At 32.1% G+C, this 12,284-nt stretch overlaps 1 protein-coding gene across 1 annotated transcript in view; it reads right to left on the reverse strand.

The window, feature by feature from the left end:
• SPATA16 (spermatogenesis associated 16) overlaps positions 1-12,284 on the reverse strand; it is a 195,259-nt gene that overhangs the window by 143,875 nt on the left and 39,100 nt on the right. The window lies entirely within an intron of this gene.

Here is a 12,284-nt window from a genome sequence, read left to right on the forward strand (position 1 = left end):
ATAAATTGTTCTTGTTCACTATTATGTGACTATCATATAAAATAAGTAACACATTTTACAGTAAAATGCTTCCTGTAAAATATTTGAAAAGTATGATAGTATGATATATTTTAAGGAGGTGTCTGTTTTAAAAATAAAGCATACAATAAGCAAAGATATTAACAGAAAACCAGGTATAAATCATATTAAATACCAGTGCTTTTATGAAAACCCAGCTGAGCAATGATCTAGCACACTATCAAGTTTGATTTAATATAATAAGGGGTATCGGAAGTAAACTCCTAGGAACCATTAACATGATCGGTGATTAATTTGAGTCTGAATCATATTCTCTAAGATGTTATTGAAAGAATAGAAGTGAAAATTTATTAGAATTTATTGGCAGAGGCCACAGTATCTGAAAAACATGGCAAGAATATGGAATTCTTAATAAAAATTCCAGGAAGTCAATGGTTTCTGGGCACCATAGATAAACTGTAGATGAAGAAAATAATTAATTTTTTAGGAGAATCTCAAACATTAAGAAGTGTCAATAATATGACAAAGATAGATTGGTACTTTTTCCCCCTCAGAGTTTTCCACTATTCCTTGGAAATAAGGCTGATGGGGAAGATGAAACTCCACTTTTTGTTTAGTTACCTTATTCAGAATATCTACTTTTTTGCTCTTTTCTATCTCCATCTGACTATATACTGGGGAAAATTTTCTCACTGGGCAAAGTAATATTTGGAATTAATACCTATTTATATATACCTTAATATAAAATTTCTTATATTCTAAATCTTGTTTGTTTAAATGATATAGTTTATTTTGATTTTTACTTTTTTTAAAGATTTTATTTATTCATGACAGACACAGAGAGAGAGAGGCAGAGGCACAGGCAAAGGGAGAAGCAGGCTCCATGCAGGGAACCTGACCTGGGACTTGATCCCTGGTCTCCAGGATCACACCCCGGGCCGAAGGTGGAGCCAAACCGCTGGGCCACTGGGGCTGCCCTAAATGATATAGTTTAAACTAATTTTTCTTTTATAGATTGAGATTGGCTTGCCATTTACATTTGCATTATTGTCAATTATTTTTTAAAGTGAAATTTGCCTGAGAATGGCTGTATTCTGTTCTAAAATGTATTTCTCTTAATTTTATCCGAAAGCTGTAAGATAAAATAAAATCTAGAGTCTAGATGTTTTAATATCATAGTTTGAATTGGTAGTTACCTGACACTATTATCATTTGCTTGGATATCCTGTTAATTTTAAGAATTCATATAATTAAAAAAAAAAAGAATTCATATCATTTAAAAGTCTTTTCCAATGTGATGGGTGAAAAATGTTGCTTCATTTATTTGGCTAATAAATATTTATTGAATCTAATACTAATTGCCAGACAAAAATTACTGACTTTACACTTTAATTTGCATTAGTTAGGCCTTTTTAAAATGAATTTTGGCTAGTTTTAGCTCTGTGTAAGTTCCTGTTTTTTATTCCTTGCCTATTTCGATTGACATGCTAATCTCATTAATTATGAGAGGTCTTTAGATGTATAAGCTATTTTCCCTTTTCCTGTAACAACTATATATACATAATCAAACATAAGCGTCTTTCCTCTCAAATTATCTTTTAAAAACAGTCAAATTATATTCATGTTCTTAAAAGGATTCTTAGAGTATATATTATAAAACTCTTCACTCAATTATTTTTGGGGAAAAGAAGGAGACACTATTTGTGGATGACCTCAGTCAATGCTAGTTTGGATGTTTTATAAAGATGACCTAATTAATTGGTAATAAAAGAGACAAAAACATTTAACACTGATTTAGTAACTTTTCCTGAGTCTGACCCTCACAAATGTCAAGGTGGTTGTAAAAAAAAAAAAATCTTGAAATATAATTTAAAAAAACAGTCGTTTGTACATAGCAGCTTAGTACAGAATCTCCCCTTCTCTACCAATCTGATGCTACAGGACCCAGAAATACCTAAGTAGACAACTTTTCAGGAAAAAAAATCTGTGAATGGCATAGCTCTTTATGAAGTCCAATCAGTAAAAAATAAAATGAGTAACAATTGTGTAGTTTTATTTGTTAGTATATCAAATCACTAAAATTCTAGACCTTCTTGATTATCTTCAAAATGAAATCAATGCTTTTTCAAGTCTCAAAATACTTGAACATCCTGAAGTCACATAAAATCTTACACAAATGAAATAGAAGCAAACAAGCCACACATTGTGTGCATACTGTGTTCCTTCCTGTTGTGTTCCTCCTCTCTGATGTGATGGGTCAGATATGCCTCCATCCTCAGGCAGACGTTTTGTGGGATGAATTGGTGGGCCATTGAGAAACGAGTTAAGGGATAACCTCCATGAGGACACTCAGATTCTACATGGCAAGAGGAAGCAGACCTTTAGACTTTAATAATATTAAAGGCTTTTTCCACAAACACTGAAAGAAAGTAAAAAATAAATGTGTGGTTTTCTAACAACTGCAATAATCTCTACTTCTATAAGGTTGAAGGCCAGGAAAAGAATGAAAATGAAAATGATCATCTTTAGATGTCTTTGAAATAAGCTTCACGATAAGGCAAATTGTCATAAAATATGCTGAAATTAAAGGTAGAATTATGGGTAAATGTAGACAAAACACTGGTATCCGTATCATTTAAAAATTCCAGATATTTTACTGAATTTTTAAAATTTCCATGCAGACATTTGTACAGAAGTTAATTCTCTAGGAGATAAAGGACTTTAATGTGGTGTGAGTTTAAATGTAGGACGAGTGATTTGTTCAACTTATACACACAGGTCTTTGGTGAAATAAGTCATGAACATATGGAATAAAAACTTTTAAACCACCTGATAATGTATCAGTGAGGATACTTTGAACTGGGAAAAATTAATATTAGGTGTTAGGTTTTTATCTCCAAAGGAAGACTATAATATTTTTGAATGAAGTATGGAGAAATTAAAAGCATATTATTTGGGATCCCTGGGTGGCGCAGCGGTTTAGCGCCTGCCTTTGGCCCAGGGCGCGATCCTGGAGACCCGGGATCGAATCCCACGTCGGGCTCCTGGTGCATGGAGCCTGCTTCTCTCTCTGCCTCTCTCTCTCTCTCTCTCTCTCTCTGTGACTATCATAAATAAAAAAATTAAAAAAAAAAAAAGCATATTATTTAAGGGAAAATACAGTGAAAACTTTTCTGGGTTTTGTTGTTTTGATGAAGAGCTAAATATTAAAATTTCAAGAGGAAATTGGAATCATAGGCTCAAATTTTAATTTATATATTTGATAATTTTCTGAAAACAAGATAATACTACAGTTATAAAATATTTTTTCTAAAGTATCTTGTTTCTTTTGAGAAATAAATATTAAAATTATTTTCAGAAATTATGTCATAAAAGAAATCACAGATAAAAAAACATAAAATCTACTCATAGCCAAAATAACCAATATTAAATATTATTTTGGGGTCCCATTCTTAAAAACACAACCATGTATTTTTTTTAAATTAAATTATCATTAACAAGGCTAATATTGCTAATAGGTTCTCCCTCCCTAGGATATTGTATGATGAGTGCTTACCCACTATATTTCTGAAACATAATTTTGAGTGATTCCTGAAGATCTAGGGAGGAACAATAAATGTGGCATTATTTTAGTTATCAAGTATCTACAAATAAGAGTGTATGCCATCCATCCAATAAGTAATTTTTAAGATTTTTATATTGATTTTGGAATCACAAAAAAATCTAAAGATAGAAAATAATTTATCCATAATCTTATCGTAGTGTATAATTGCCACTAATTTTTGGTGTATTTCTAATATTCCTGATAATCACGGGTGTAAATATCCTCAAAAAATGTTAGCAAACCAAATTCAGTAATATATTAAAAGGATCATACACTACGTATTTTTTTTAATCAGGTGAGATTTTTTTCCAGGGATCCAAGAATGGTTCAAAATATGCAATCATTGTGATACACCACATTGATAAAATGAAGGATTAAAAATCATATAATCATCGTAATAGATGCAGAAAAGGCATTTGACAAAATTCCAACATCCACGTATGATAAAAACTCAATGAAATGAGTGTGGAGAAAATGTACCTCAACATAATAAAGGCTATATAGGAAAAGCCTGCAGCTAACATCATACTCCATGAAAAGCTGAAGGCTTTAAAATGAAAGCCATAAAAAGAGTGAAATCTTGCCATTTGTGACAACATGGATCAACCCTGAGGGCATTATGCTAGTTGAAATAAATCAGGCAAAGACAAAAAACTGTATGACCTCACTTACATGTGGAATCTCACAATCACAATATCACAAAAAACAAACAACAAAAACAACAAAAACCAAAGTCATAGATACTTTGTTGTTGTTGCCAGAGTTAGGAAGTAGATGCTGGGGGAGGGGTAAAAAGAATTAAAAGGTACAACCTTCCAGTTATAAAATAAGTCAGTCATGGAGGTGTATGTAATGTATGTACACTACAGTGACAACAGTTAGTAATACTACTGCGTATATGAAAGTCGTGAAGACATTAAATCTTAAAAGTTATCAGAAGAAAAAAAATTTTGTAACTATATCTGGAGAAGGATATTAACTTGATTTACTGTGGTGATCATTTTACAACATAAAAAAATATCAAATCATTACATCATCTGAAAGCATCACATCACCTGAAACTAATATAATACTGTATATTAACTATACCTCAATAATAAAAAAATACAGAGTAAAGTGAAAAATTTGTTATGGCATATTTCTTTCTATAAATTTCATATCATAAGTTTTTATATCATAAATTGTATATTATTTTTGTATCTTTTTTATATGCTTTGCTTCTTTTTCTATGCTATCAATTAAAAAACTAAAATGTATTAAAATATACTCATATAACAATTATAGTTGGGTATTTCAATATCCCCCTCTAAGCAAATAGTAAAATACTAGAAAGAAAATCACCAGACACAGAAGATCTAAACAGCACAATCAACAAACAAGATGTAATTGACACATATATATAAAATACTCCACCTAACAACAGCAGAATACATATTTTTCCCAAGCACCCATGTATATATCACATATACAGACTATATTATGAAGCATAAAACAAACTTCGACAAATTGAAAATACTGACATCATTAAAAAAATAAATTTTCTGACCATAATGGAATTGAAACTCATCATTAGAAAAGAAAAAAAAATAATCCGATTTGAAAGTGGGCAAAAGACATGAACAGATATTTCACCAAAAAGGTCATACAGATACAAATAAACACGTAAAAGATGTTCGACAGCTTTTTGTTTACCATTAGTCAGAGAAATGCAAATTAAAACTGTAAATTATAACTACACAGTGGCTGAAATAAAAAATAGTAATGATACAAAAAGCTGAGAAAGCTGAGAAATGAGATCAGTCACGTGTTGATGGTAGAAATGTAAAATGGTACAGCCACTGGAGAAAACAATAGGGCATTTTCTTAATACACTAAACATTCAACTACTATACAGCTCGACAATTACACTCCTGGGCACTTATCCTGGAAAAATGAATGTTCACACAGCAATCCACTCATGAATTCTTTTAGGACTCAATTCATAACAGCTCCACACTGGAAGCAGTCTAGACGTCTTGCAATGGGTGAATGAGTAGACAAACTGGGGTACATCCATACTATGAGATACTGCAAGGACAGATGAATGGATACTACTTGGCAATAGGAAGGAAAAGAAGGGTGATACATACGAAAACCTGATGAATCTCTAGAGAATTACACTGAATGAAAAAAAGCCAACCCAAAGGCTACGTACTGCATTATTTTATGACAAAATTATAAGAAAAGAGAACAGACTAGTGATTGTGAAAGATTAGTGGTTAGTGATGGGATGGGTGTTACAGTTATAAAAGGCCAAGAGGAAGGAATCCTTGTACAGATAGAACTGCACTCTATCTTGGGTGAATATGTGCATCTGCAAGTCTTAAAACTGCACAGAACTAAATACACACACAACACACATATGAGTACAAGCAAAGCTGGAGAAATCCTAAGATTGATAGATTGTATCAATTCTAATATTCCTGTGGTGATATTGTACTATACTTTGCAAGGTCTTCCTTTTGGGACAAACCGCATAAAGAATACATGAGAGTTCTTCATTATTTCTCACAACTGCATATAAATATAGAATTATCTCAAAGTAAAGTTTAATTTAAAAATTGCCATGTTAGTATTTAGGTGTCTTTCATTTTTCCCTTCCCTGCCTTCTTTTTAGAACGTGACCATGTTTAACTGGGGTTTTGGATGAGAAGATAAATCATACCTGAGGTACTTTTTCATAGGGTTTTCCTGTGTCAAATTATTGACTGATTCCTATAATGAGGAAAAAGAACTAATAATGAGGTTTGCTCTGAAGTTTTATTCAGAAGCCATTGTGAAAGGATGACGACATTCTTGTCATTGTGGTCTCTCGTTTGAGGATATTTGCCATGAGAGGAGGGCTGTGTTTAGTGATAGAGGGAATCACAGAGGGAAGTTGGCAAGTTCTTTTGTAGAATGATCTCATTATTTTTTTTCTTAATCATCTTTCAGTTTGTTAGCACCCACTTCGAAGCAATTTTTTCGAGAGGGGTTATATGAATGGTAACTTTTCTGAGCTAGTGCACAGCTGAGAATGTATTTTTGTTAACATTACACATGCAAATTAACATGACTGAATATACATTTCTTGACACATAACCATTTCTCTGCAAATACATAGTTCTCCATCTATATTCTTATATTTAGCAGGTAGAGAATAAAAAACAGCACTTTTTTTAGATGAAACCAGACATAATTTTTTAAAACTTGCTGTATTGAAATTTCTTCCTTTTCCTAAAGCCTGTAGTATATTTTCCTATCTACTTATAATTCAAAATTATTGCTTTCATGAGTTCAGATGTGTTCTATTCTCATCTATTTTACCTGGAAAGAGGTACGTTCTTTGTGTTTCCAATTTCAGGTTTTTCTTAACTTGTAAAACTTTTCTTCAGTTACATCTTTGATTATTGGTCTTATTCCAACTGCTTTGTTTTCTTTCTGAAGAAAGTAATTCTTAAATTGCATCTTATATCTCTGTTCTTCAGGTTTTCTGACTTTTTTCACCTCTACATTCTAGGATAGTCTCAAGATTGACTACTATATTGTTGGTTTTATTTTGCCCAGTATTCAACTCTACTTCTTTTTATAAAAGCAATACTAGCGGTAACAAATGCAGGGATTTAAATGGTGCTTAAACAGTTACGAGTAATGTTCTAAGTGTTCTCCATCTTTTATCCCATTTAATAATAATAATAAAGCACTATTTTCATGCCCATTGTCTTAGTTTAGGATGCTATAACAAAATTCCATAGACCGAGTGCTTAAAAATGAAACCGTTAGCTCTCCCAGTTCTTAGAGGACTGGGAAGTTCAAGATCAGTGTGCCAGTATGATCAAGTTATGGTGAGGCCCTCTTTCAGAATGTAGACTGCTGACTTGTCATCGTAACCTCACATGATAGAAAAGACCAGACTGACAGAAATCACTGGCGTCTCTTTTATAAGGACACTAATCCCATTCACGAGGGCTGTATCCACATGACTAATCCCCCCATGAAGGTTCACCTTCTAATACCCTCACACTGGGGATTGGGTTCAACATATGACTTTGCAGTACATAGAACTTAGTTCACAGATGAGGAAACTGAAGTTCAGGGAGTTTAATCTGCTCGGCCAGATTCCTTTGTAGATTACTCCATAGATTGCTCTGTAGAGTTTTAGCAACTGTGGTTTTTACCTAGATGTCTAGCCATGGAGTCTGTGCCTTTAATCACCACACTAGCACTACACAATGTCATTCCAAGAACTACAGATTTATGATGAAGTAGGAAAGAAAGAGATTAAATATTCAGAAACCTTTATAGCAGTTCAGCAGAGAAATGTTATATCTGTTGAATCTCATAAAAAGGTTTTGTACTTTTATCTTATTTTATTTTTTTCCTAGTAATTCATTTTTACAGTATTTTATAAAGTACCAATCCACAACTGGGAGAAAAACAAAATGAAACAGAACTGATTGTCCACCATGGATAGGGAAAAGAACTCTACTAAACTGTTAGAAATTTAGAAAATTAAGAAGTTATAAAGAGGGACACATGGGTGGCTCAGTGGTTGAGCATCTGCCTTTGGCTCAGGGTGTGATCCCGGGGTCCTGGGATCGAGTCCTGCATTGGGCTTCCTGCAGGGAGCCTGCTTCTCCCTCTGTCTGTGTCTCTGCCTCTCATGAATAAATATAAAGAGGAAAAATCATTCACAGTTATATTACTTAAAAATCATTCACAGTTATATTACTTAAAAAATCATTCACAGTTATATTACTTAAAAAATGATCATTGTTAGATATTGGTGTGGATATATCTATTCATATTTGTATCTATCATGTCTTTATCCTTCAATTTACAAAAATTATATTATTCATTATCCATACTACTATGTTACCTGCTTTTTTGTTTGTTTCTTTGAATATATATGGACATTAATAATTATAGATGCATACCATTTTTTCTAGTTGGTGTCATAATTTTACTAGATTCCCATTTAATGTTTTCTCCAGTGAGAAATTTCTCTAGTGACATATTTCTCAGTGTCATAAATAATGTACTTTGAACAGCCTTGTATATACATCTTTGCCCACACATTTGATTATTTCCAAACTGTTTTATTCTATATGTTATAAGATTTTCTTACATACTGGAATTGCTAAGTCAGAAGTATACATCAGAATCCAAAAAACACATTTTAGGATATACATTATGAAAATGCTCCTACAGAAAAGTTTTACACTTTAACCAACAAAATATTTAAAGATTTTTTTTTTTTTATGATAGACATAGAGAGAGAGAGAGAGAGGCAGAGATACGGGCAGAGGGACAAGCAGGCTCCATGCCAGGAGCCCGACGTGAGACCCAATCCCAGGACTCCAGGATCACGCCCTGGGCCAAAGGCAGGCACTAAACCACTGAGCCACCCAGGGATCCCCCCCAACAAAATATTTAAATTCTTGTTTTTCTTTATTCTCACCCACACTAGGTATTAGCGATGCTTTAATCTATTTATTTTTTGCTAATCAGATAGGCAAAAATGGCACCTTACCTTAATTTGATTACTAGCTCAACCTCCTATGTTGATTGGTGATGTGTATGTGGGTGTGTTTGTTCATAAATTTTATGCATTTTTAAATTGGGCTGTTCTAATGAGTTATATTTATCACATTTTGGTATCAGGCTTATGCTAGCTTTGTAAAACAAACTAGAAAGATTCCGATCTTTTTCAATACTGTGGAACATTTTTAAATAAATAGTTGAAAAACAAATTTGAATCCCGTTCCTTTCACTTCTCTTTTCTTATATGATTATTGATCTGTTCAGGTTTTCATTGTTTTGCATTGATTCTGTTAATTTATATCTTCCTAGAAAATTTTTGGTTTCACTCAGCTTTTAAAATCTGTCATTACAGTGAAGAACATCGTATTCTTAGAACATTTTAAATGCTTGTTATTTATTATGTCATTCTCATTCTCAGTATTTTGATATATTTATATTTATATATATATATATATATTTATATTTATTTTTATATATATTATATTATATATATTATATTTTTATATATATATATAAATATATATTATATTTTTATATATATTATATTTATATTTATATATATATATATTTATATTTATAGTTTTGTTATATATATATAACAAATATATAAATATATATTATATTTTTATATATATTATATTTATATTTATATATATATATATATTTATATTTATAGTTTTGTTTTATTTCTTAACTAGAATACCCAGAGATTTGACTCCTGTTTTTTTCTGAAAACAAACTCTTAATTTATTAATTCTCCTGTTGTGCTAATTTATTATCGATTTTGGCTATTTATGTTGGCTACTTTTTCTCTCTTGCTTTCCTTAGGGTTCCCCACCCCCCTGCAATTCCTTCAATAATGTGTTTAAATATATAACTCATTTATTTTAGTTTTTCTCTCTATGTAAGTTTGTTGTATGTTTCTGTGCTTCACTCAGGAAAAAAAATTCATAGCTCTTTCCAACAGCTATTTAAAATGGCTTATTACTATTCTTTGAAACTTTACTATTTACTTTAGTTACTTGTAAGACTAAACCTTTTTTGCATATTTGTTAGTCATTTATACTTCATTATTGATGGATTCTCTGCTCAGATCCTTCATCATTTGTCTTCTAGGTTCTAAATATTTTTCTAGTTAATTTCTATGAGCTCAGTCATGGAAGCTTGGTGTTTTGGCATGTTCTGATTGCTTTTCCCATTCTACACATTTGAACAACTCCAGAGAACTGCTTCTACCCATGCAGTAGCCCTTTTCTTTTTTCTTCTTAAGATTTATTTATTTATTTGTTTGTTTGTTTATTTATTTATTTATTTATTTATTCATTCATTCATTCATTCATGAGAGACACAGGTAGAGACACAGGCAGAGGGATAAGCAGGCTCCATGCAGAGAACCCAATGTGGGACTTGATCTCCAGGGTAACTCCCCGGGCTGAAGGCGATGCTAAACCACTGAGCCACCGGGGCTGCCCATGCAGTAGCCCTTTTCAAGATAAAGATGTTTTAATTGTACGAGCTCAGTGTTAAGGGATCATTTTTTTTGCTACATGGAACAAATAAATGTCTGTCTGAGAATGAAGCCTAAGTGGAAAGAATGGAGCCAAAGATAGAGAAAGTAGAAAGTCCAACACTGAATCCTGAAGATATTTGATATCTCTCAAAATATGAAAGATAATTTGAGAGGTAGTATGGTAGTATTCTTTGGTTATTTTGAAAAAGTGAGATTAGAGGAAATAAAATTATAAAGAACTAAAAATAAAATTGCAAAATGAATTTTAAACCAGAAGCAATAAGTAAAGATTAATTTACAAAATCAAATCAGAAATGTGGACAATCTCTAAAAAAATGGAAGATATTAAAGATTCCATTGCTAATGAGTTCTGATAATTTCTAAAACATTTTCAAGCATGTAATTACATTTAGCTTCTTAGTATCTTCATGAAGTAGATAAAATAATTTGATCCATTTGATAAATATTAAAACCTATGCTAAAAGAGATCTAGTGATTTGCCCTAGTTAGTAGTAGAGGCTAGAATTGATTTTTTTTTAATATACAGTTCTCTTTCCTCTATATCAGGCACATGGTCCTAAATTATTCTATTCACTTTTTTTTTCCCTAAAATTTTAGTACTCGTACCTCTGTTAGACATTGGGTAGACTGTCTCATTATAACTTGTAACGATTTTCTTTTGGAAAATATGCCTTCTGGATTCCACCTGAATTTAATGCTTCCCTTTCTTTCCTACCATGTAGAATCTCTCCGAAGTCCTGTCTTTGTATAAGAGACTGGTCCGAATCAAACGTTTGCTTGAGATTGGCTGGTGGTTTCTTCTTGGCTGTCCTTGTTTACTGTGGTGCTGTTAGAACCTACACAACAACTGTCTTTGCCACGAGAATTGGAAGGGAAAACAAAACAAAATGAAATTTAACTTCCAGAGTTCACTGCTCTTTCACCACTTCTCATCAACTTCATATCTCAAGGTGAAATAAATCACTCCTTTTCAATTTTTATTTCCCAAATGTTAAAGGGGTGAACATTTATGCATATATAAAAAAAGGTACTAGAGGTGGAATTAAGTGATGAAATAGCACTGAGAATCCCCCAAAAAGTCCTTGAACAAAGTTGGGGACTGCTAGCATTCTAGTTACAAAAGGCCTTGTGTCTCTGATTGGGCATACAATTAAAGATAATAATTTACTTTTTTATCATCTGTTTTTCCTTTTGTTTGTTTTTAAATTCTATCTGGTGTCTAGCACATCTTTGCAGCTATTTTGCTTTTTAGAAATCTCTCCATCTGGGTTAAAGCATCTGGAGGGCTGAGATTTAGTCATAAGAGCTAACCACCATCTTAACCTGCAAATTTTTGAATGGGATCTTTAAAATTCCTTTTTAGATCCCAAACTAGATGTTCATTGCAAGGGTCTCATTATTAACAGTTTTAAATTTCAATAAATATCCTTTTATACTCCTTTAACAAAGTGGAAAGAAGCTCTACACTGTAGAATAACACCCATTGGTTTTAAATTTTCTATCATCTTGTTACATGAAAGAGGAATGAATCCAAGAGCTCATCCCTTGTAACTTTCCACATGGTGCCAC

This window comes from Nyctereutes procyonoides, unplaced genomic scaffold, assembly GCF_905146905.1.
Source record: "Nyctereutes procyonoides isolate TBG_1078 unplaced genomic scaffold, NYPRO_anot_genome, whole genome shotgun sequence".
Taxonomy (NCBI): domain Eukaryota; kingdom Metazoa; phylum Chordata; class Mammalia; order Carnivora; family Canidae; genus Nyctereutes; species Nyctereutes procyonoides.